Source organism: Balaenoptera physalus, assembly GCF_965194825.1.
Source record: "Balaenoptera physalus genome assembly, chromosome: 7".
Lineage (NCBI taxonomy): Eukaryota > Metazoa > Chordata > Mammalia > Artiodactyla > Balaenopteridae > Balaenoptera > Balaenoptera physalus.
Window position 1 is genome coordinate 95,234,834 of NC_138886.1, and position 25,069 is coordinate 95,259,902.

Here is a 25,069-nt window from a genome sequence, read left to right on the forward strand (position 1 = left end):
TGCCATTTGAAGCAACATGGATGGACCTAGAGATTATCATACTAAGTGAAGTAAGTCAGACAAAGACAAATATTGTATGATTATCACTTATATGTGGAATCTAAAAAAAGATACAGATGAACTTCTTTATAAGACAGAAACTGACTCACAGACTTAGAATACAAACTTTTGGTTACCAAAGGGGAAAGGTGGGGGGAAGGATATATTAGGAGTTTGGGATTAACATATTCACACTACTATATATAAAATACCTAATCAACAAGGACCTACCATATAGCACAGGGAACTCTACTCAATACTCTGTAATAACCTATATGGGAAAAGAATCTGAAAAATAGATATATGTATAACTGAATCACTTTGCTGTGCACCTGAAACTAACACAACATTGTAAATCAAATATACTCCAATATAAAATAAAAATTAAAAAAAAAAAGCTAACAGTAATTACTGCCAAGGCAATAAAAGAAAAAAAGAAAGAAAAAAAAACCAAAAACAATCCTACAAAAAGTAGAGCCCAGACTGCTGCAATGAAGAACAAAAATTCTATGAATGTATCAGAAGTTGTAACAGAGGTATAATTTATACTTTTTCACTTTCTTTTCCAAATGCACACATTTTAACTCTTGAAAAAATGTCACTATAGACTTTTAATTGATGCAGATCATTTATTCCAAGCCCTTCAGGTTGTCTCCCAGAAGGTACCAAACTTTGGGCATTTTGGAAATGTGATAAGACCAGTAGTAAATATATAAACGTGATTTGATTGCCACAAGTGTTGTGCTACAAAACGAGTTTCTAAATTTTATTAGGTTCTTCCCCGTATTTTTCTTTTATGCATATGTGTACTTGACAGAACCTAAGAGACATGCCTTTTCCTAGCAGCAAAGGAGTCTGGCGTGAGTTTATGGAATCCTCTTTGAGCATGCTCACCTGTTAATGTGAGAAGAGTTTCTCTAAAGATGTTGGCTGCAGAGAGTGAGAAAGAATTCGAGGGAGAGAGACAAGCAGAGAGACAGAAAGATCTATAACCTCTCATTTTACAGATGACAAAATGGAGACAAGGACTATCGTTGAAATTCAGGTTTTCTGCTCTGTTAGTGCTCTAGGATCATTGATATTATGATTACCCTTTTTGTTAGTTGTGTATTGGACAGTTCTCATAATATTTCTGTATGAATATGAAAGCAAATGGATCTGGACTTCATAAAATGGGCTAATGTTGACTATTTTCTTTTTAAACATGTTTACATTGAGAAAATGTATCCTCTAGACGTGAAGAGAGACTTAGAATGAGGAGGTCAGAAATGCAGTCTCTTGGGGGAACGTCAGCGCACAAAATGCACCATAGGAAACTGCTATTCTGATGATGCTTTAGTCAATATGCTGGGGAAGGAGGTCAAAGGGGAAATACTAAATATGCTTTCATAATTAAGAACATGTAAAGATTACGTCAATGTTTTAAAGAATAGTCCATTAGGAAAAATATTTTTCCCATTTCTACTGGAAAAAAAATTGGACTTCAAGAAAAGTTCAAATTGTAAAAAGTGAGATATATAATTGATATAAATTAATAGCAATTTTTTAATACAGCACAACTAACTTTATACCAAATAGAAGATAATATTTTATATCATATAAATATATATTCATGTCTGTTATTTTTCTATATTTTATTGTTTGCCATCTATATATTGTTATTTTCATAATAAATATAAACATTTTAAAAGTTATTTTGTTCTATAAGGGGGCCAAGTTTTTTTAAAAGAAGTTCATTTATGATTTGACATTGAATGTCAAGGGAAATGCAAGACATGATACATTGACGCAAAGAGTTTTATTAATCTATTTTCACCAACGAACTAGTCTGTGTTTGTATGTTATGAACCATAAGAAGTATAGTAATAAATAAAAATAAAAAAGCACAGGGACCTCATAGTTCCCATTCCAAAGTTTCAGCCATGAATCAGGTACAACAATGTAAAACCTATCAGTTACAAAAGAGGTTGGATTCAAACTGGGTTTCTGGCAGACGGGACAAATCAAGGTCACCTGTCTAGATGACTAAACCCTTTTTACTAATATTTATGGAAAAGGCACTTCTATTCGTAGCGTCTGGTGATTTTAGGAACCAAGTGGAACCTTTCTCTTCTTCCTGGGAATGTCCCACTCTTGGAGAAGAACAGACAGGTTTATTTATTTATTTATTTATTTATTTTTCCTGTTCCTTTCCTACATTTGACATCAGTAAAAGCTTTAAATATCACAACTGATTTGGCTGTAAATGGAGAAACAGTACCAAACAAAATAAAATGAAAAACCCAAAGGACAAACAGAAAATCCTAAATAAACCCTCAAGTTTGGTCTTGGGGTTTTACATATACCAATGACACAGGAGATCATAAACAGCGTAATTATCACAGCAAGGATAGCAGTACACGGTGCACAGAGTCCCAAGATAACCCTGCCTGAACACCTTGCGGAGATCCTAACAGGTACTCTGGCCACACATTTTTACAATAAAATATCATCTTCCTCTCACCCATGTGTTCATAGCTGTAATCAGATCAATTATCCAAAATGCACCTCAGAGGACTTTAGGGATTGTTGAAACATTCCCCATTTTTAAAGACAGAAATTCAAGACAAACAAAACACAAACTTCACTCACAAATGCCAGCATCCAAACAAACAAATGAACCTGTTCACAAATCGGGGAGAAGTCCAACAACTCTTTCCTCTCTCCAACAGTGTACCCCACTCAAATGCAAAACAAATTGGCTTATTCCAGAGAAAAAGCCCCAAACGGAGAGAAAATAAAGTTCCCAGCTGTACACACTGGAGTGACTTACCCTACCGTATGGAGCTCGCCAGCTGCCGAATGTCGATTCCTTGTTCCAACTGCCAAGCGCTGAGGTAGCCACTGTTACTTCAGAGAATTCTGAAGGGAAGATCCTCAGTACAAGTGGTCCCGGCAGATGCTAAGGCCTAACCTGAAAATTTTCCAACTGGGGCCGGCCATCCCACCTCTGCTTGGCAAGAGGCTGGAGAGAGAAACTCGGCAATGCAGCCCATGCCATAGTCTCTAACAGTTAGATGGACTCGCCTTGCTAACGCCTAGCCTAAATCTCCCTTCTGGAGTTTTACATTTCCTAGACTCAGTGTTACCGAGACCAAGTTGTTGGGGAAAGGAATAGCGACTTTATTCAGAAAGCCAGCGGACTGAAAAGATGACGAACTCACATCCCCAAGAACCATCTTGCCTGAGTTAGAACTTAGGCTTCTTTTATACTAAAAGGGGAGGGAGTAAAGTCAAACACTTGCTGGTTCCGGTCCGCCTCCAGAGGGGATGTGTTAATTTCTTCCTCCCTGCAGTCATTCACAGGTGGGCCTGGTCAGGATGTTTCCTAAGAGCTAAACAAAGGTTTTTTAGCTTAATGCTCATTACCTAGGAGGCAGGGTTCCCAGAGATGGGCCATTTTGTCTAATTTAAGCTTATAGGAAACATCCCTTTAGTGACGAACTTGTAATGGAATACAGAAGTTCTCCCCTATTACATTAGCACTACCTTCTAGAACTATATTAAAAAGGGCTGATCTCTATTCCACATGATAGTCCTTCAAATATTTTGTTAGCTGTTTTACTTTCCCCAGCTCTAAGAAAGCAGCAGAGCAAGTTGGCTAAAAGTACCAGTTCTAGATAAGAAAACTTGAGTTCAAAAATATGCTCCTTCATGTACTAGCTGTATAAACTTGAGTGAGCCACTAGTCTCTCTAAGTCGGCTTTGTCATCTATAAAATGAGGAAGCAGGGATAACAATGGTACCTACCTCCCAAGGTTTTTGCGAGCATTAAGTGAGATAACAGATATTAATTCTAGACATGTAAGTACTCAGTAAGTATTAACCATTGCTGTGGTGATGGTGATTATAATTATTACTACCACTATTTACTCTTCTCTCACGCAGGCACTTCTAATCCCTTCAACCATTTCTCATTTACTAGAAACCTGGTCATCTTGCTTGTCCTTTAATGCCATCTCCAGAATTAAACAAAGGACCCCAGATGGGTACTGGCCCAAGAAGAGTACTAGACTATGGCCCCTACTTCTATAAACACAGCCTAAAATTCTGTTGCTTTTTCTGCAGCCACCTCACATAGCTCTTTCAGACTGGGCTCGAGGTTAACCAAATCTCCCAGACCCTCCCTCAGTGAACTGCTTCCTCATTCTGTCCTTGTGGAATTTTGTTTTTGGCCAAGCACAGATATAAAAGTTCATTCTTGATAAATTTTTTTCTTATTGGGTTTGTTGAATATTCCAGCCTGCTAAAATCACTATGACTGTCCTAACTCTAGCATAAACTCTGAATTATTAAGACATCAAATGTATCAGCTTTCATTGCCAGCTCTGGTGTTTCCTGTCTTCATCCATGTCTTTGATAAAATGTTGACTAAAATAGGGTCAAGATCAAAGCTTTGTAATCCTCTACTGGTAATATTGCTGGATATTAATAGTTATTGTCATGTAATACCATTATAGTTTATAAGATGCCTTTAATATACATAATCTAACTTAATCCTTATGAAGTAAATAGTGTTATTATCTTTATTTTGCACCTAAGAAATCTGTAGTTCAGAGAGTTTAAATAATGTGAGCAACGTCTCCCATCTGAGAAGTGGTATATCCAGATGCAAACCAGGGTCCTCTGACAACAAACTGAGTTGTTCGATCAATTATGAGACCACTTCACCTTACGTCATCCACCATGCATTTTCCCTCTTTATCCTTAGGCAATCCATAGGACCTGTCTCAAATGACTTACTGAAATACAGATTTATTTCAGTACCTTTATTATATTTTCCTCCTACTGCAAGGTGCCAACAAAGCACAGGGAGGAAGCAGTTGCTGGTTATAATCATACCTACTTCTCTGAGTTATTATTGGGATTTGACTAGAACACGGATATGGACTTGGCATAAAGTGGGTACTCACCAATGGCAGCTCTTTTCCTTATCATGGAAGCTCTCCCCATCATACCACTCTTCCTACAGGTACATGCGCAGGTGCTATTTATCCTCACTTATGGGATAAAGTGAGGATATCCTCCTTTTCTCATCAGAGCTCATCAGTGGAGCCTCTCTGTAATTAGACTTTTCATTTATATGTTTGGTTTATGTATTTCTGTTTTGTCTGCCTTTCCCTTTTTTCTTGTTGGAATATTAGGATGATTTGTTTTCCCTAGATTTTTGCATGCCTCTTTGGCCATTACCACTCCTGCCAGGGAATCATCCTTATATCCTCTGAATTTTTCAACACGCCAGTAAAAGCTCTAGGACACATGTCTGATGATGACCAGTATCTTCTTTCCTCACTGTGATAAATATAAAATGAAATAGTGACTTACTCCCAAGAGTGTAAATGACTAACTTCTACTTAACAAACCAGTTTGGGGGTTTTTGTTTGTTTGTTTGTTTTAGAATTACACTCTATTGGCTGGTTCCTGGCTCTGCCACTTAGTGTTCAGCCTTGACAGTATCATTTCTATTCTGAGTCTCACTACCCACAGCGGCAAAATAGGAACAGTAAAACTATCCAATGTATTGGGTTCTCAGGAGGATTAAATGAGATTATGTAGAACCCACAGCATCATGAAGGTATAAAATAAGTGCTTGCAAATGCCAACTATTATGAGCATAGCAATTAATTAGAATGTCCTGAAAACTGTTTCATTCTTTGTTGGTCTGTCTCATCGAAGGTACAAGCACTCCTAAGGAAACAAATAGTTTCCTCTGTACATTCAGGGCACCAGCTGCTGGATTTGCAGGTGGGTCTGTTGAGTTCCCTAATAGCAGACTTTGCCTAATCTCCCCTGGAGATGAAGGTACCCCCAATGGATTCAGCAGCCCACAGTCAGAGCTGCATACAAGAGAGACCCCAGTGAGGAATCTCAAGAAGGAAGGCAGCTCAGGGCCTTCTCAGAAGGGAGCAGCTGGGCAGACAGACAGAGCTGGGCAGTTATCCAAAAGCTAGGACTTTAAAAATACCCTGGGAGAGTTCACTCCATATGGGCTGGCTCTGTGTGTCCTGGAGCATTGGGAATGGGAGGGGAAGTCCCGTCTCCTGGAAGATAACACTAGATGGGAGCAGGGCGACCTCAGAATCCTCGTAGGCAGATCCTTGCATTCTGATCATGCAGCTTCTCTGGATGTTTCCTAAGCAAGAAATAGGTCAGGCTCTTTTCTGGGTCTCACCTCCAGAGTCTGGGCTCCCCTCTGTCATAGGTCTGGCTGGTAGGCTGCCAGGGACAACAGACTTCTTGGGTTTCCACTCAAGGACAGCAGGGCCCGGCCCTGACAATATGCTGGGGTACACAAACCCTGAACCACTGATGGATGACTCAGGCCCTACCTGGGAAAGATGAACAGCATGGTAACAAGAAACCGTCTGTTAGGCAATCATAAGCTTTTCTGAGCAAATTTCAAGCTCTTGCTGGAGAACCATTGAAAAATGTGGGGAAAGGTGCATGTTGCCTAGTTCATTCTTGATCTGTGTGCTAACAGCCAGGAAGCTTATGTAAGTTGCTTGTAATACAGTAAATGAAACGAACCAAACAAAAATCAAAATAGTCCCCAAAACCCCCAGTGCTTTGGTGGTATGGGGAGCAGATGGGGGGTTGACTGATCCTGAACGTTCTGAGTTCTGACAGGTGCTGAGCCCTCAAGGTTGACCATCCAATCAACCTTTAGGTACATGGTGCTTCAAGACTGTTAGAGAAATAATCCCAAAGTCACAAAACCAAAGATCTAGTTCTTCAGGAGGAGCAAAGGGCACAGTCAGGTGGGGAACTACAGGCACCCTCCACTTTGCACCACTTCACCTTTAGGAAAGACCTACATTAGTATTGTTTTCACTAACCGAAAGAAATCTGAAGAGGATTTTCGCTTTTATGAGAAAAGGTGAAAGCAAAAGTAGTGTTCGGCGTCTGTTCTGCAGTGCGCCCTTATAGAGGCAGCGCTCATCCTGAGCAGTGAAAGTGGCCCCGCCAAGCCCCCCCCCAGAAACTGCACTCAACATCTCAGCATCCAGCTGCCATCGCTTGCAACTGTGTCTGTGAGCGTCTTGCTTTACCTCCATTTATTTTGTGCACCCGTTAGTAAGACGTGCCCTAAAGTAATTGCTTCTTTGCTTTAAGTCATTTCAAATTGTGAAGGTTTCATAGGAATGTTCTACTTTGTGATGGTGAGGGAAACCTGTATCTCGAAATCTTTCCTGTAAGTTCTGCCCAAGACTTCAGGTCTTAAGGGGGGAAGTGTTCAATATTTAACTATTAAGTATTATGTTAGCTGTAGGATTATTGCAGATGCTCTTTATCACATTGAGGAAGTTCCCTTTTACTCTTAATTTGCTGAGAGTTTTTGACATGAATGGGTATTAAATTTTGTCAAATGCCTTTTTTCCTTCTATTGAGATGTTTATATGTTTTTTCTCCTGCACTCTGTTAACATGGTGAATTACACTGGTAGAAACATAGACCATAGCTCAAGGGTCCAAGGCACTGGAGGGTAGACACCAGCAAGCAGTGGTCCTGGAGGGAGACCGCAGATTGTAAGAACTTTTTAGTTTTTGGTTTCCTAGTGGTAAAACTCTCCACTAATTGCCACTTGGCTCTTGTCTCCACTGCACAGCTGGTCTTCTTAATAATGACAACTCTGAAGAATATACTGTAAGACAGTGTATTCTCTTGATTTTACTTTTAAAAAGTATATATTAAATTCTGTTCAAGCACTAGCAATGCCATTGCAGCCATTCCAGGCTGCAAAGGGATTCTCTGGATATGTCCAAAGTGTATGTTTTTATGCCTAAAATCTGTGTCAGTTGCTAGATAAGATATACACTAGACAGGCACATATAGAGGAAGAGCTGGTTAGTTTTCTTCAGGAAGAAATGCTCACCTGAAGGAGGTGAAATTTTCTGTTTACTGTTTACTTTTCTGTTTCAGTTTACTCATCTGTAAACTGAGGTGCAGAATGCCCACTTCAAAGGGCTTTGGGAGTTTAAATGACAAAAGAAATGACCACATCCAACACAGCTTAGTATATAATAAGTGCTCAACCAAAGTTATTTCTTGAATTAGTTAGAGATTGCATTCAGTCATAGGTAAGAGTCCCCAGTAAAAGTAGCCTTAAAATATAGAGGCTTATTTTTTCTTCAAGGTTACATCCTTGAAGATGGTAGCTGCAGCTCCTGCCATCACAACTGCACTATAGGACTTTTGTGTTTTGTTTTGTTTCATTTTTTCTTTCTTGTAGAACTTTAATGTGTCATTCCATTGTCTTCTCATCATAATGGCCTCCATTATTCGTGATGAGAAGTCAGCCATTATTCATACTCTTCCTTCTCTTTTTTTAGTATATTTTTAAAAATATGACAGCTTTTATGATTTTCTCTTCACCTTTGGTTTTCAGCAGTTTGATTACATTTTACCTAGATGTGCTTTTCTTTGTATTTAAATTACTATTAAGTCATTGGTGGGGTCTTTGGGTCCTGTCAAACTTTTTTCTGGGTCTTTGGGTCCTGTCAAACTTTTTTCATTCTATGTTAGGGCAGGTCTGTTTCAGTTTTGAAATTAGTCTTAGAGCATGGCCCTCATCCCTAAGTTATGGTCTTTCTGGAGTAATAACAATGTGTGCATTACTCAGGGAGGTGTCTCCACTCTGGCTGGTCTAAAATCCCAACATCTCCCAGAATCATTTTTCAGCTAATCTCCTCAAAATATTTGATCTCTAAAGTCTAGCCCTTTCATACATAGTCTGGTCCTCAGCCCAGAAACTGAGGTGAATTATCATGCTGACTTCTGAGGTCACCTCTCTGTACAGCTCCCTTTTCTCAGGTACTCTGTCCAAAAATGCCAGCTGCTTCAGCAGCCCAGAACTTGTCTCCTTGATTCCTTAGCTCACCAGGATGACAGCTCGGCTTGGCTTGCTCCTCCTTATGCTGAGCCAGAAAAGTGTCCCCAGATAGAAAGCCAGAATGCCCACGGGCTCACTTCCTGCGTTTCCTCCCCTCAAGTTCACAGTCCTACCCTGAATGTTGTCTCATACCTGAAAACAGATGCTTCATACACATTGTTCAGTTTTATAGTTGTTTTGGGAAGTCCAGCACTTCACTTACTTATATGGCTAGAAGCAGAAACCTACTGCCAAAAATGTTATCTATTTATTATTTTATTGGTAGCCCTACTAGTAGTAACACGATAACATCAACTCTTTTGTGGTCTACAAAAATGTTTAAAATACTTGAATTTTTAAATATAAAGCATATAAAGAGTTATATTACTAGGTTGAACCTTTCTCTAACTCCTCCTTATACCTCTAGAGGCAACTACTATCCTGCATTAATGTGTATCACCTTTACGTATATCTTTATACTGTTTTTATTCATGAACATATCCTCAAACAGGAAAATGGATAAGTAACTGGAATACTTAAACATTGGAATGGAGAGATGCTTTGGAGAGAGTATAGAAGTTGTATTAGAGAGAAAGATTCTAGAGGTAGGAAGATGAATTAGAGAGTTGTTGAAATGGTCCATGTGCACGTTGGTGAAGCAGGGGTTAGGGCAAGAGGAATAGATAAGGAGACTCAAAGGCCATTTACACGGAAGGAACAACATATTTAATTTGACTTAGAGCTTGAATTTTAAGTATATTTATTGGTATTATTTAAATATTTAGAAATATAGTTTTCCAAGTTATGGCCTGTTAAACAGTTAATGAGTGTCTACTATGTACCAAGCACTGTGCTGAGTTCTGTGGAGATGATATTGAGCAAAAAAACCCCATAGTTTCTGCTTATATGGATCCTTTGCTTGGCCCAAAGTCCATTCAAAAGGGACAAATCTAAACAGCTATTTTTCAGCCTGTTATTCAGCAGGTATGCATTCATAAGGCCATGCCAGGTGTGTTCAGTCAGTGCCCATTCTAATTCGTTGGCACCCTCTTCTAGTAGGTTGATTCTCCATTCTGATTGGTTGAGGTCTGCCTTGTATTAGTTATTAAGTATTTGACTCTCACCAGAAATAACCAGTAATGTGGCAGCCAAAAGATAAGCTGAACGTATCATACTCTTTCTCTCAAAAGAAAAACATGGAAAGAATTAGCCCTACAACCCAAAATTGTGGATCACAAAAAACATGATTAAATAGAGGAAGTTAATTGATAGTAGGATTTTTAAAAAAGCAGACATATAACACTGTAATTGCATCACAGTCATGGCGTAGCATTATAGCTCTGCCAGGATGCTTTGATCAGTCTTGAATTCAGAACCATCTGTCAGCTACAGACTGTGTGAGCCTCCACCCTATTTGAGATCTCCTCTTCTTAGATATCCAAGGGGTCTCCTAATCACTTCACCTGATTCCTCACATTAACCCCCTACCCCCAATTTAAGCTGCTTTGAATGAGTATTTAACCCAAGAGACAAGCTAAAACTGTAACATAATATATAATTCAGAATATTTGTCAAGCCATGACATCAATATTTTATCAAAAATGTTCATACCAATATTTTCATTAAATACACACACACACACACACACACACACACTCTGTGTCAGTGCAGGCATAGGCCTAATATATTCAGAACAGATGAGCAATCTAAAAGCTAGAGACACGTTTTTTTCCATAAGATGGCTTTAGTAGCACTTAACTGTCTTTAACTTCATTCAAAACAATTTTGTTAGATTGTATGTGACAGCTGTCATATCCACGTGCATTTTTTAAAAACTTATCAAAATTGGTGAAATTTTGTGTAGCCATTTTAATATTGAAGATGGAAGAAAAAAAGCAACATTTTTGGCATATTATGCTTTATGATTTCAAAAAAGGTAAAAATGCAACAGAAATGCAAAAACAATTTGTGCAGTGTATGGAGAAGGTGCTGTGACTGATCGAACGTGTCAAAAGTGGTTTGCGAAGTTTCGTGCTGGAGATTTCTCACCGGACGATGTTCCACGGTTGGGTAGACCACTTGAAGTTGATAGCAATCAAATCGAGACATTAATTGAGAGCAATCAACGTTATACCACGCAGGAGGTAGCTGACATACTCAAAATATCCAAATCAAGTGTTGAAATCATTTGCACCAGCTTGGTTATGTTAATTACTTTGATGTTTGGGTTCCACCTAAGTTAAGTGAAAAACACCTTCTTGACTGTATTTCCGCATGCAATTTTCTACTTAAACGTAATGAAAATGTTCCATTTTTAAAACAAATTGTGACGGGTGATGAAAAGTGGATAGTGTACAATAATGTGGAACAGAAGAGATCGTGGGGCAAGCGAAATGAACAACCACCTACCACACCAAAGGCCGGTCTTCATCCAAATAAGGTGATGTTGTGTATATGGTGGGACTGGAAGGGAGTCCTCTATTATGAGCTCCTTCCGGAAAACCAAACGATTAATTCCAACAAGTACTGCTCCCAATTAGACCAACTGAAAGCAGCACTCGACGAAAAGCATCCAGAATTAGTCAACGGAAAACGCATCATCTTCCATCAGGATAACGCAAGACCACATGTTTCTTTGATGACCAGGCAAAAACTGTTACAGCTTGGCTGGGAAGTTCTGATTCATCTGCCGTATTCACCAGACATTGCACCTTCGGATTTCCATTTATTTTGGTCTTCACAAAATTCTCTTAATGGAAAAAATGTCAATTCCCTGGAAGACTGTATAAGGCACCTGGAACAGTTCTTTGCTGAAAAAGATTAAAAGTTTTGGGAAGATGGAATTATGAAGTTACCTGAAAAACAGCAGAAAGTAGTGGAACAAAACAGTGAATACGTTGTTCAATAAAGTTCTTGGTGAAAATGAAAAATGTGTCTTTTGCTTTTTTACTTTAAAAACGAAGGCAATTTTTGGCCCACCCAATAGAATTTACTCAGTTCTCTTGACCTTATGTCTTAACAGATGATATAGAGCAGTGGTTCTCAGACTTCAGTGCCCATCAGAATCACCAAGAAGACCTTGTTAAAATGCAAATGTCTAGGCCCCATTGCCAGAGTTTCTGATTTGGTAGGTCTGAGAAAGGGCTCAATAATTTGCATTTCCAAAAAGGGTCCAGGTGCTACTGGTGCTGCTGGTCTGTGGACTACACTTTTAAGAACTACTGATGTGGAAAGTTCTCAGAGCAAGTTCATGTTTATGTTGGTCTGTATTTATGTTTCTCATCTTTAGAGAGTCATCGGCTCTGTGGTCACTCATTACTTTACAACACTATGTCATCTGTATTCCCAGAGTTAGATGGTGAGAAGCTGATATCCCAGATCAAGGAGAAGGTTATAAAGGAGCCATTTCAGTAATAAGGATTTTTCCTGGAAAAAAAATTATAAGAGGGAGATTTGAGGGTTTCCAGTTACTTCTCCAGCACTTACTGTGCTATAAATAAACAGTCTTAAGTATACAGTTGGGATCTGACAGTATTTCTTTCATAAACTACACTGGGAAAAGCTAATGATGGTGAGCCACAGATGTTTCTAATATTTAGGTGGTCATTATCACCCGCAGTACATTTCTAATTCACAACAAATTTCATAGCCCAGTGATGGCCCATTTTTTAATAGATGCAAAACCAAAAACCAACAATAACACTAATTATTGCCTAGACTTGATATAGCTCTCCATTTTGTCAAATTGTGAAATTCCCACATGCATTCACTTTGCTTAGTCACACAGCTTTTCTGTGAACTGAGGCCATGCCCTGGTGCTTCTTCACTCAACTAATGTTTATGGGAAAACAACAAAAGTTAGGACCTGTGCTCTGTGTGGAAGCCAAAGGTGTTCAGGCTATGGTGACTTCAAGGAGAAAAGGTTACTGTAGAGGAGATGAGACTTCTGCAGAAATTACTGTGGCAGCAAGAAGTGGAGCAGGGCAAGTAGCTGAGGGCTCAGAAGAGAGCGGAGTCGCTTTTTGGTTGGAACGATCAGAGAAGGTTCTATGAAGAAAGTGGTATCTCAGCAGGATTTCAAAGGTGGACTTGGGTTTTGACAAGCATATGGGAAGAAAAGCAAGGACAGGGAATTAATTCTAAGTGCACCAGAGGCAAACTAGCTCAGAGTATATCCCATTCATAGTGAGTTAAGGGGTTCACTGCTCATGTAAGATCCATGCAAAGGGATAGTGGGAGAGGAGATTAGAGGTGAGAAAAAAGGGGTTGTAAATGCTAGATCCAGGATTGAGAGTTGATTCAGTAGACAACGGCGGCACATTGACGTTTTTGAACAAAGGAATAATATGATCTGGAATCTACCTTTATCACATTCATGAATGGCCCATGACAAAGGAAGAAGAGTTAATGGAAGCAGTGAGATGACTCAAGAGGTGTACTAGTATAGGACTGACCCACGAGTGTACTAATCAAGGCAAGACCCAGGAGGCACCCGTGGGAACAAAAAAGTGGGGTATAAATGAAGGAGAGACAAAATATGGTAACCGATTGTATAAAGTTTAGGTTTTGAGAAGAGTGTTGGTACCATTAACCAAAATAGAAAAGTCAGGGGGAGTGGTATGTTGTAGAGTTGGGGAAGAAAATGATAAATACAAGTATAGACATGTTAGGCTTATACTTCTGTAAGTAAAGCCAGATGGAAATCTTAAAAGCAGCTGGAGACGTGGGGACTGAACTTCAGAAGAAAGTCAGAATAGGCCAGCTTATGCTGCCTTATCAAGCAGCACTAAAAATCCTAGTGACTTGAAACAATCGTGCTTATTTATAACTCACACACCATGGCCACCGCAATTCAGCAAGGAGACTGTTCATCAGGGACGCAGTTTCATGGAGGCTCCATTTCAGTGTATTCTCAATGATCATGGAGACTGGGCAAGGGGAACATGGACAACCAGGAGCCAGTTAGAAAGTTGAGCAAATTTTAATCTCGTGTTAATTTGTGCTGCTTCTTGTGCACGATAGCAGCAGTAGAATCTCTCTTGGAAATAAACATCCCATATTATGATGTCTATGAATATAGGTTTCCTTTTCTACCCTCCCTCCCTCCTTCCTTCCCTCCTTCCCTCCTTTCTTTCCTTCTTTCCTTCCCTTCTCTTTCTTTACTTTTTTGGAAATCACATATTGTATATAAGTTGTAATCCAGACCTCATGTATCAATGGGGAACTTTCAAATACAGCTATTACCAATACAAAAAAAAAAAAAAAAACTGCTGCCCAGAAGTGTCACATGCCTTTTTTCCCCCCTCACATTTCATTGGCAAAAGCAAGTCATGTGATCATCCTTGAGATCAGGAGAATGTGGATAAATAATCCTACATGTGCCTAGGGCCAAAGAACTGCTATCTGTGCAACTGCTGCTCTGACTCCCATATGTATCATCTAAGACTGAGACCCTTGATGAAGACAGAGCAGTAGATACCATCTTTGATGTAAAGAGGAGAGTGGAAAGCAAAACTCTAAGGACAGAAACTTAAGGAATACATAGGAAGAACACATACTTATAGAGGCAAAATAAAAACACATAGAAAAGCAAAGGGCTCAGTTTACTAGGGCCACATTCATGAGAAGCATCTCAGGAAGGTTCCTCACTACCAAATCTGGAGATAAGTCAAAAACAGCCGAGGCCAAGGAAAGACCGCTGAGTCTGACGTTGAAGGAGACATGGCTGACCTTCAAGAGATCTGCTTTATGGAGGCGATGGGGTCAGGCATGAAGCCAGACTGAGGAAGGAGTGATCGAAAGTGGAGACAGAACACTGGACTGCTGATAAAAGGAAGGGAAATAAGATGTCCACTTGAGGTAGCAGCAAAATCAAAGCTGCTTTGCTAAATGAAGTCTGGCAGGTTTTCATGTGTTCATTCAGCACATGTTTATTGAACATTTGCTCTTGCCAAACACTGTTTTAGGAGCTGGGGAGTGAGCAAGATAAGCTTTCTGTTCCCATGAAGCTTATCTTCCAGTGGAAGCAGACATACAACAAACAAGTGAGCAAAGGAATCAATGAGTGAAAGAGATCATTTCCAATTATATTTAGTTCTGATAAAACTAAATAAATGATATTTAGTTCTGCCTTCCCTTCTAAAAGGGAGTCAGAGGGTGGGTGGGGAGTATGGTCTGAAGGGTATGTCCTAGACTAGTCAGGAAAGGCATCTCAGGAGGGGATGCTAAAGGATAGCATCCTTTAGCATGTTGCCTCCTAAAGGGCAAGAAACATCAGCTAAGGACAGATCTGGAAACAAGAGTGTTCCACAGCAGGCAGAATCTCTGAAGGAAAGATCAAGTTCTCATAAAAAATGGGGAGGGGCTTCCCTGGTGGCACAGTGGTTGAGAGTCTGCCTGCTAATGCAGGGGACACGGGTTCAAGCCCTGGTCTGGGAAGATCCCACATGCCACAGAACAACTAGGCCCGTGAGCCACAACTACTGAGCCTGTGGGTCTGGAGCCTGTGCTCCGCAACAAGAGAGGCCACGATAGTGAGAGGCCCACGCACCGCAATGAAGAGTGGCCCCCGCTTGCCGCAACTAGAGAAAGCCCTCGCACAGAAATGAAGACCCAACACAGCCATAAATAAATTAATTAATTAATTAATTTTTTAAAAAATGGGGAGGGGCTTCCCTGGTGGCACAGTGGTTGAGAGTCTGCCTGCTAATGCAGGGGACACGGGTTCGAGCCCTGGTCTGGGAAGATCCCACATGCCGCGGAGCAACTAGGCCCGTGAGCCACAACTACTGAGCCTGCGCGTCTGGAGCCTGTGCTCTGCAACAAGAGAGGCCACGATAGTGAGAGGCCCGCGCATCGCGATGAAGAGTGGCCCCCGCTTGCCACAACTAGAGAAAGCCCTCGCACAGAAACGAAGACCCACACAGCCAAAAATAAATAAATAAATAAATTTAAAAAAAAAATGGGGATTAGAAGAAACATTTTAAGGGACTTCCCTGGCGGTCCAGTGGTTAAGACGTCACCTTCCGATGCAGGGGGTATGGATTCCATCCCTGGTCGGGCAGCTAAGATCCCACATGCCTCCCGGCCAAAACACCAAAACATAAAACAGAAGCAATATTGTAACAAATTCAATAAAGACTTTAAAAATGGTCCACATCAAAAAAATCTGTTAAAAAACATTAAAAAAGAAGAAGAAACATTTTAGCTAGCTGGTTGTGTGTGCGTGTATGTGTGTGTGTTTGCATGTAAATACTTACAGCAAATGAAGGTCTAGAAGAAATTTGCCTCTCAATGCACAGGATTCTTTGGTTTCGAAGGACACGCCTTCTCCTTCAGGCAACCTACCACAGAACCTGCTTCAGTAGCTTGGGGAAAATTGCTGCAGGGTAGAGATCTGCTGAGGCAGATTCTTTTTCTTGGTGTATTATATTGTGCAGAACGTTTCTTTTTAAAGCTTTTGAACCAGGCTTCTCATGAGAATGCCTTTTATATTGGTACTTGCATTCTCTCCAGTTTCAGTCTTGCAAATTTTAGTCAAACGTTTGTATAAGGTCGACCTTTCTCACATGTGACTGTGGGTATAGGGGAGGTTTTCCTGGGCCTGCTCATGGATTTTTTAAAAAGAGAAGCTTAAACAAATCTCTGCTGAACTCTATGACCAGCCCCACTGGTCTTAGGAGGGCAGTCATCAAGGCCATTATGATCTGAATTAAACCACCACTGGAAAAAAGTACATATATTTTAAATTGGGGGTATGCCAGTGTGGTGGGATGATCTGCTAAAAGATTAATTTGTGTTAACTTTTTTCTGTTTATTCATAATATGTGTTTATTGTCCCCACTGCCCTCCCCTGCTATAACATAAGCTCCACAAGGGCAGGAATATCTGTCTGTTTTGTGCACTGATGTTTCCTCAGTTCCTAGACAGTGCCGGGCACAGGGGAGATGCTCAGTAAGTACTGGGTGAATTCGTCTTTCTTCTCTTTGTGGTGGGACCCTGGCAGGAAGGAAGGTTTTCCTTGGGCTAGTGCCAGAAGGTAGCCAAGTTCCTGAGTGAGGTGTTCTGTCCCCCTCGAAAGCCCTACTCCTGACATGCAGAGAAAAGCCTGTGCTCAGAACAGCAGGCTGGAGATCAAGGGGGACAGAGGTGTGAGGACAGGGTCTCGGGGACAGGTATCAGACCTTCCCGGAGTCTCTGAGTACCAGGGACAGAGGGTGTATCTTGCAGATTGCCAAGGAGAAGGAGGCGCCCCTACTGCTTCCGAGGGGGGGGGAGAGGGCTAGAATGTATTCTTCTGATTTACATAAACTCAAAATTTCCAAAAGATATCTTAAAGGCCAAAATGGGATGAGAGGGTGGGGAACATGGCCACGGTCCACATGTACTTTTTCCACACGTGCTATGTGTATGGGGTAGAGTGTAAGGGCTTTCCAGTCATTTTGTCACCCCAGTCTCAAGACCATCCTGGAGGCAGGTATAAGTGCAATCTCCATTTTATAGGCAAGGGGACTGCAGTTTGGAGGATGGTTTAACCTGGAGCTGGTGGTGGCTAGTGTGGCCTGGAGAGGAAGGGCTAGAGCCACCGTAGTCAAGGACTCACAGAAGGGTCGTGAGCAGGATCTCGGAGCTGGGGAGACTCACCCCAGAACGGAGAGGTCGCCCCCAGTGATGAGTGTGGAGGCCAGGGGCATGGCTTAGAGACAGGTGGGGCAGGTGAACTTGACTGTGGCCTTGGATCCCCGCTCGGTATTTCACAGGGCGGCTTCGTTTTAATATGCCAGCAATTTGGGGAAATCTTGGCCCAGGAGGTTTCAGAAGACAAATTCTGCTTTCAGTACATGCGTTGATGGCGGGAGGTTGGCTTCAAGCAGAGCTCAGCAAAAGCAGGAAAGGTGCGGGTCGGAGAACCCCAGCCCCCGTATAGCCATGCCGTGTTCACAATCCTGGTTCAGTCCCACATTTCCAGTAGGAGAGAAGGAAAACAGAAGAGGGTAAGTGAATGCCAAAAGCCACTCTGCTAAATCTAATTTAAAACAGAAAAATCACCAATGGTCATTTTGGAAATGAGACCCTTTCCCTGCAGAGCTGGGCGGGCTCAATAGCACCCTTCAAGAGAGAGGAAAGCTCATCTTGCCCCGGGCCTTCCATGAAGCATCCTCTCGCCCGTGGGAGGCCAGGAGGGTGTCTGATTTTCCACCTTTCTGCTCCAACAGGCTGGGCACAGGGTCCTCGTTAGCAGAGAAGGGTGCAGAGGAGCTTGGTCTGCATGAACCTGTATTCTCCTGGCCTAGGTCACAGCCACGTGTCTCCTTGTCCCAGTGTCCTGAGGTCCCAGGAAATGTGCCAGGCAAATTCGGGGGGCTCTGACTTAGGGTGTGGGCTTGGGGCCATTCTTTTGTCTTCAGCCTCGTTTCCTTGTCCTCCTCAGGGCTGACCTGAAGGGTCAGCATCTCCAGGGCCAGCTGTGTCGCTCCTGTGCTCGGGCAGAAAACCCGCTGCTCTTTGGTGACTGACACTAGCACTGGCTCTGGGAGGAGAGGTCAGACTCGGGCTTCTGATGAGACGGCCAAGGGTGTTTCGTATCTTCTGCTCTGTGAGCACGGTGTGTACTCACGGCGCTAAAGCCCTGTGTCAGATGGATTCCCGCGTGCGCCTCACACTCGGCTGGTCGTTCCTGCAAAGAGGAGCGTCAGTAGGGACGTTGGTCCCAGAGAATCTATTTCCACGGGTTTGAAAAGCTACGGGGCTCTGGGAGCATTTGATGATTGAGAGAGATCAACACCATGTTTGCACCTTTTCAATTCCCCCCCAGACAACCTGAACTAATATGTGAGAACAGAGAAAATTGGTTCCAAGGGAGACAATACTCAGGGTCAGATGACCCTGGCAGCCCCTCCCTCCTCTTTTCTATCTCTCCAGATCGTTAGGGCCAGCACAGTGTCGCCTCTAGGAAACATCCTCTGACCTTTATTAAATATGAAGATTTCTCTCTTCTCTCAGTTCCGATGCTATCTGCTATTTCAATTCCATTCAACCTACGTTTACCAATCTCCTACTTTGTTCCAGGCAAATGAAAACGACAGTGACACCATCCTACCCTCTCGGGGACTTGGAGGGGAGATAGGAATTCACTAGCGCGTCATAGTGCATTAATATATACTGCCTTAGAGTGTTTATTCAACTCAGCTGCATGTGTATATATTTATATTATATAGATATAGATACATATTGATATATAATTGGTTTTCCCATAAGACTAAGCATTTTGAGCATAGGGGAGGTATGTTGTATGATCATTCCCAATGTTCAAGGTATAAAGCAAATGTATAATAATTCCTTCTAAAATTGAAAGGAAATGAATTTGAGGTGGTAGAGCCCTATGGTCAGAGCATCTTCTGGAAGAAAACCAGCAAGTTATTCATGTTGTTACAACTAAGCATTCATAGTTGGTTTCACTTGCACTCTTTGCGCTTGAAAATAACCCTAACCACTTATGTAGTTAGAACAGAATGGAATCCTGCTGCTGATTTCAGGAATACCTTGCGGGCTGATTATTTCCAGGCTTATCTTTTCAAGGCAGCCAAACAGGCCAGGAAGGAGCAATGAGGGATACTCATAAAGGGAAAAAAATTAAGTTGGATCCTTATCCCATACCATACACAGAAATAAATTCCAGGTAGATTAAAGATCAAGATGTAAAAAGAAAACCTAGATGATTAGAATATCTCTTTGTAATCTTGAGATAAGAAAGGCCTTCCTAAACAAGACAAACAAAAACCAAAAAATTCAGGAGGCATAAAGAAAAAGATTGACAGATTTGAGCTTATAAAATTTAAAACTTCTCTAGTAAAGAAAGAAAAAAGTCTTTGTTTTTTTTAAGCCACCAAGTTGGAGAATATTATCCGCATAGATGGAGATCAGTAAGAAAGGTGAATTTTTTTAAAAAGATAATCTAAAAGAAAAAAAGGAGGGGCGCTTCCCTGGTGGCGCAGTGGTTGAGAGTCTGCCTGCCAATGCAGGGGACACGGGTTCGAGCCCTGGTCTGGGAGGATCCCACATGCCGCGGAGCGGCTGGGTCCGTGAGCCACAATTGCTGAGCCTGCGCGTCTGGAGCCTGTGCTCCGCAACAAGAGAGGCCGCGATAGTGAGAGGCCCGCGCACCGCGATGAAGAGTGGCCCCCGCTTGCCGCAACTGGAGAAGGCCCTCGCACAGAAACGAAGACCCAACACAGCCATAAATAAATAAATAAATATAACATGAATGAACCTTGAAGAAAAAAAAAAAAAAACTTTAAGAAAAAAAGGATTTTAAAATGACATAAACAGAGAATTTATAAAAGTTTACAAATGGCCAATACAGGATACCTTTATTTTTGTTTCTTAAGGTAAGCTATGCTTTTATTGCTGTTAGTCTGTTTTTGTCTCCATTTTAGCAAAATTCATTTTGTAATATGATTTCACAAAATACAGCACCATTCTGTTACTAAAATCTTTTGGAAAGAAGTAAAGAATTTTATCTTTTGGAGATATTTTACCTCTTTGCAGTCATCTAGAATCCAGGTTTCCTCTTCATGACCTAGAAGAGAGAGGAAAAGTTCACCAGGGCTTCGGCTTTGAGAAGCCACAAATGGAAGATAAAAGTCATGGACCATCATCACCATGGCAGAGCCTCCATTCATTGCCAAAAGTGAAGCCTCTTTGACTGTCACAGGGATCCAGCGTTCTCAACAGCGATGAGCTAAATGTGTGTTCCTTGGTGGCTTGGAGTAAACAAAGAGTTTATTTCAGCACCAGTGATGGTTCAGACCTGTCTCATTCAAAGGCAAGCTGACTTCAGATCACACATAAAGATAGGATGCCATTGCATCCCCAGGCATTAAGGCCTAAACACACTCACTTTCTCATCACCTGACCCCATTTCAGGGATAGTCACTTCTATAGCCATGTGTTGCCTTGGTCACCTGGGCACACAGAGCCAAAGAAGAACTAGGAGAAATACATTTATATATCTATGAAAAGGGCTGTCAGGAGAGCTGAGAAGAGAGATTCTGAGAATTGGAGACCGACTTTGAGAGAAACAGGAACAATGGTAACTCAGATAATGAGCTATGAAGGTAAAAGTGCAAGTTTGCTGAGTGTGATTGGAAAGAGAACTAAGAAGTGGATTAAGAAGTGTTGGGAATGTTTGTTAGTCATATGCCTGAGGTTGCTAACATCAGCTTTTTCTAACTCCCTGCCAGGGCTCAAGTGCTGGCAAAGTCAGTAGCACAGGGAAGCTGCCCTGCCATCCTCCCAGCCTTCCTCTTCCCTCCGTTGTGTGGAAACCATGGCATCCAAAAATTATTGCTGGCATGTTTGGAATTCTTAATGAAATTTTTCTTATTTACCTTAACAAGGTGTCAGATGCTAAAACAGGTATCCCACTCATGCTCCTACCTCATGAGTGTAAATATATTGGGCAAATCATTGTCTGTCTTATTTTGCTGTTGCTGCCCTAGTATGAATGAACTCATCCTTCTTTCCTTCTCCTTCCATATCTTCTTCAGCATAATAATAACTGTTCAATTGTATATATTCATAAACATGTATATATAATATATGTCATTTAAATATGTACATGATTATATATTTTAGGGAGTGTTTTGTAATAAATATAAAGTATACACATTATGTGTGGTTTAGAGAGCATTGTGGTGGTGGCCAGGTGCAGAACTGCTGCAGGAATCCAGGAAGGTAAGTCAGCACAATACAGAAGCAAGTGAACCCTGGGGGCATTGTGTGCATCCCACTGGTCTAGAACATTAGTGCCCAGGGGGATGGATTCAAAGGGGGGAGGCAGATCAAAGGCCACCACAAGTATTTATAGGTTTTAAAAAGAGTTACACCCACAGAAGAAAGGGAAATTAGAAATGCAAGAACCATTATGGCACTCAGAGACAAACAACAGGGACAACTGTCTGTCTTGAACTTAGACAAGTAACCCCCTCTCCCAACCCAAGTATTGTCACTTAGGTGACTCTTGGCTGTTGTTCCCCCATTTGGCATAAGCAAACACGAGTCATGCTCTCAACCCAGGCCTTAATTTTCACTGATAGAGTTGCAACAAACATGCATTTACAAAAAAAAAAATCACAAAAGAGAAAATGAAACAATATTTCATGAATAAGAGTCAGAAGAAAAAATAAAGACCAGAACTACAAAGACTTCAGATACTGGGATTATGAAATATAGAATACAACCTGATTAACGAAACAAAGTAGGAATTAAAGACACTAGTAAGGAGCAGCAGGTATCAAAGTGATAATGTTCAGATGAAATTTGAAAAATATCCAGTAGAACTTATAGAAGTAAAGACTATCATAAATGAAATATAAAATACTAATCAATGGGTTAAACAGCAGTTTGGACACAGCTGAAGAGAGAATTGGTGAACTGGAAGATAGGTCTAAATAAATTACATGGAAGAAGAGGTGTCAAAAGAGATAGAAAATATGAAAGAATGGTTAGCAAACATTTAAGATAGACTAAAAATGCCAATATACATCTAATGAGAGTTATAGAAGAAGAGGACAAAGAGAACTGGTTAGAAGCAGAATTTTAAAGCAAACGAGACTGCCCCTTAGTAATGTAAAATGTTAATAATAGGGGAAATTGGGTGTGGGGTATATGTACTACCTTCTATCTTTACACTATCTTTGTGCTTCTGTAAACCTAAAATTGTTTTAAAATAAAAAGTTGATTAGCATATCTCCTCTCCCAGAGACAGAGAGAGAGAGAGAAATTTTCCAAATACTATGAAAGACACAAATCTTCAGTCAGGAAGCCCTATGATTTCCAAGCAGAATAACTAATAAGAAGGTAGACAAAAGAACGTACTTAGACACATCATAGCAAAACTGCAGAAATCAGAGGCAATGACATCTTTAAGACAGCCAGTGAGAAAGGAAAGATAACCACAAACAAGTAATAATTAGACTGACAGCTGACTTAGCAGCAACAATGGAAGTCAGAAAATAGTAAGACAATATCTTCAGTATGCTCAGATAAGATAGTTGTCAAGCTAGATAGATATACTTAGCAGAACTACTTCTCAAGAACAAAGGCAAAATAAAGACATTTTCAGATAAACACTGAGGAAGTTGACCTCCAAATGCTTACTAATTGAAATTCTGAAGTCTATACTATAAAGAGAGACAGAAAGAGAAAGAGAGGAAAAAAAAAAAAGAATCCTCAATAGGTCTGAGATACAAGAAAGAAGGGTAAGCAAAATTTTTTAAAAATTCTGAATTTGGAAAAATCTTACATTGATGTTATAAAAAATAATATCTAGATTATGAGGTCAAAAAACAATGCTCCCTTTGAAAACTGTAGGGGAATCCTTACTCGTCTACACAGCTTCTGGTAGTTTGCTGGCAATTTTCGGCATTCCTTGGCTCGTAGATTGCTCCTTCTGGTCCTCCATGTTCACATCACCTTCCTTCTCTGTGTGTCTCTCTGTGTCCAAATTTCCCCTTTTTATGAGGACATCAGTCACATTTGATTAGGACCCACCCTAATAACCTCATTTTAACTTGATTACCCATGTAAAGACTCTATGTCCAAATAAGGTCACATTCTGGGGTTCTAGAGGATAGGATTTCAAGATATTTGGGGGAGGGAGGGGGAACAAGTCAACCCGTAACACGATCCCAATTCTAACTGGTGGTTTTAAACTCCGGACTTCACCCTTGGTTCTAATTGCTACTGAATCTTTCTTTTCCACCGCCCATCCTTTCAAACCTCCAAAGCCTGTGGTGCCCATGGTTCCATGCTCCTACACTGCTTATTATGGGCTAAACTGTGTCCTCCCTAAATTCATATGCTGAATCCTAACCCTCAGTACTTCTGAATGTGATTGGAGATAGTCTTTAGAGAGGTGATTAAGTTAAAATGAGGTCAATAGGATGGGCTATAATCCAATATGACTGATGTCCTTATAAAATGAGGAAACTTGGACATGCAGAGAAACACCAGAGAGGTGCATGCACAGAGGAGACACCTTGTGAGGACACAGTGAGAAGGTGGCCATCTGTGAGCCAAGGACAGAGGTCTCAGAAGAAACCAAACCTGTTGGCACCTGATCTTGGACTTCCTTCCTCCAGAACTGAGAAATCAATTTCCGTTGTTTAAGCCACCGAGTCTATGGTCTTTTGTTCCGCAGCCTGAGCTGACCAATCCACTGCTCAAAGCCCCTCCTGGCTGCATCTGGCAGTGCTCCTGAGCACTGTCCCCAGGCCTAACTCCCTCCTCCCCTCTGTGGGCTCTTCCTTGACTTACATCTCAGTGTGTGAAGTCCATGGAGCCGTCTTATCAGTTTAGGTAGGCGGCATGGCCACCCACAGGGTTTGTTACGCTCCCAACACTGTCCAGTGTGGCCTTTGATGCCACAGCACCTGTGGCTATGATGAGGGGCGATGGGAGCAGACCGAAGGATGGATTCCAGCAGCCGGTTTGAGACTATTGCTGGGCTCAGAGGATGTGAGAGAGGATCACGTGAACATCAGGCAGCTTGCTGAAGGAGAAACGTGACTGAAAAGCTCCGTTGAGACTTGAAACTCTTGTTTATTCCTGTAGGTCCAGCAGTGCAGAAAGAAGGAAGCCAGCCCTTCTAGCCTCTTCTACCTCCACATTGTCATCAGGCTCTGGATTTTTCCTTCCTTGGATTTCTCCTGGAAACAGCTTCCTTTACTTGGTGGATATCCAGATGTTCCCCTACCCCGTGGGGCTTTCCTTCTTCTTCTGGTTCTCCACTTGTTTCCTGGCCTCTCCTGCATAACAAGGGTTAACACAGTAAAGAGCCTTGAGTGTTGAACAACTCACTGTTCTGGGCTCCGTGGACACGGCTGTGGTCAAGGTTGACGTCAGGAGTTTATATTCTTGTGCTCTGGAGACCGTAGCTAAACAAACAAGAAAACTTTCGGGGAGCCAGGTGCTGAGAATTAAGATGGGGAGATGAGATGGCAATTGATCAGGGATGGCTTTAGATCAGGTGGCCTTTGGTACAGCTCTTGGGGTTGGGGAGCAATTGACAATTTATGATCGACAGTACTCTTACTCAAGCTGTGAAAGCACCAGGTACAC

General features: G+C 41.3%; 1 long non-coding RNA gene across 2 annotated transcripts; it reads right to left on the bottom strand.

Moving 5' to 3' along the window:
* Window positions 1–10,796: 10,796 nt before the first annotated feature.
* LOC309664521 lies at window positions 10,797–24,485 on the bottom strand. Of its 2 annotated transcripts, XR_014265881.1 has the most exons (4): window positions 24,266–24,485; window positions 20,485–20,525; window positions 17,591–17,892; window positions 10,797–11,757 (listed from the first exon to the last, which is right to left on the bottom strand). It is a non-coding gene; the product is annotated as an uncharacterized lncRNA (long non-coding RNA). The 2 variants fall into 2 exon arrangements; XR_014265882.1 differs by lacking the exon at window positions 10,797–11,757 and having other exon boundaries at window positions 17,242–17,892.
* Between the last annotated feature and the right edge of the window lie 584 nt (window positions 24,486–25,069).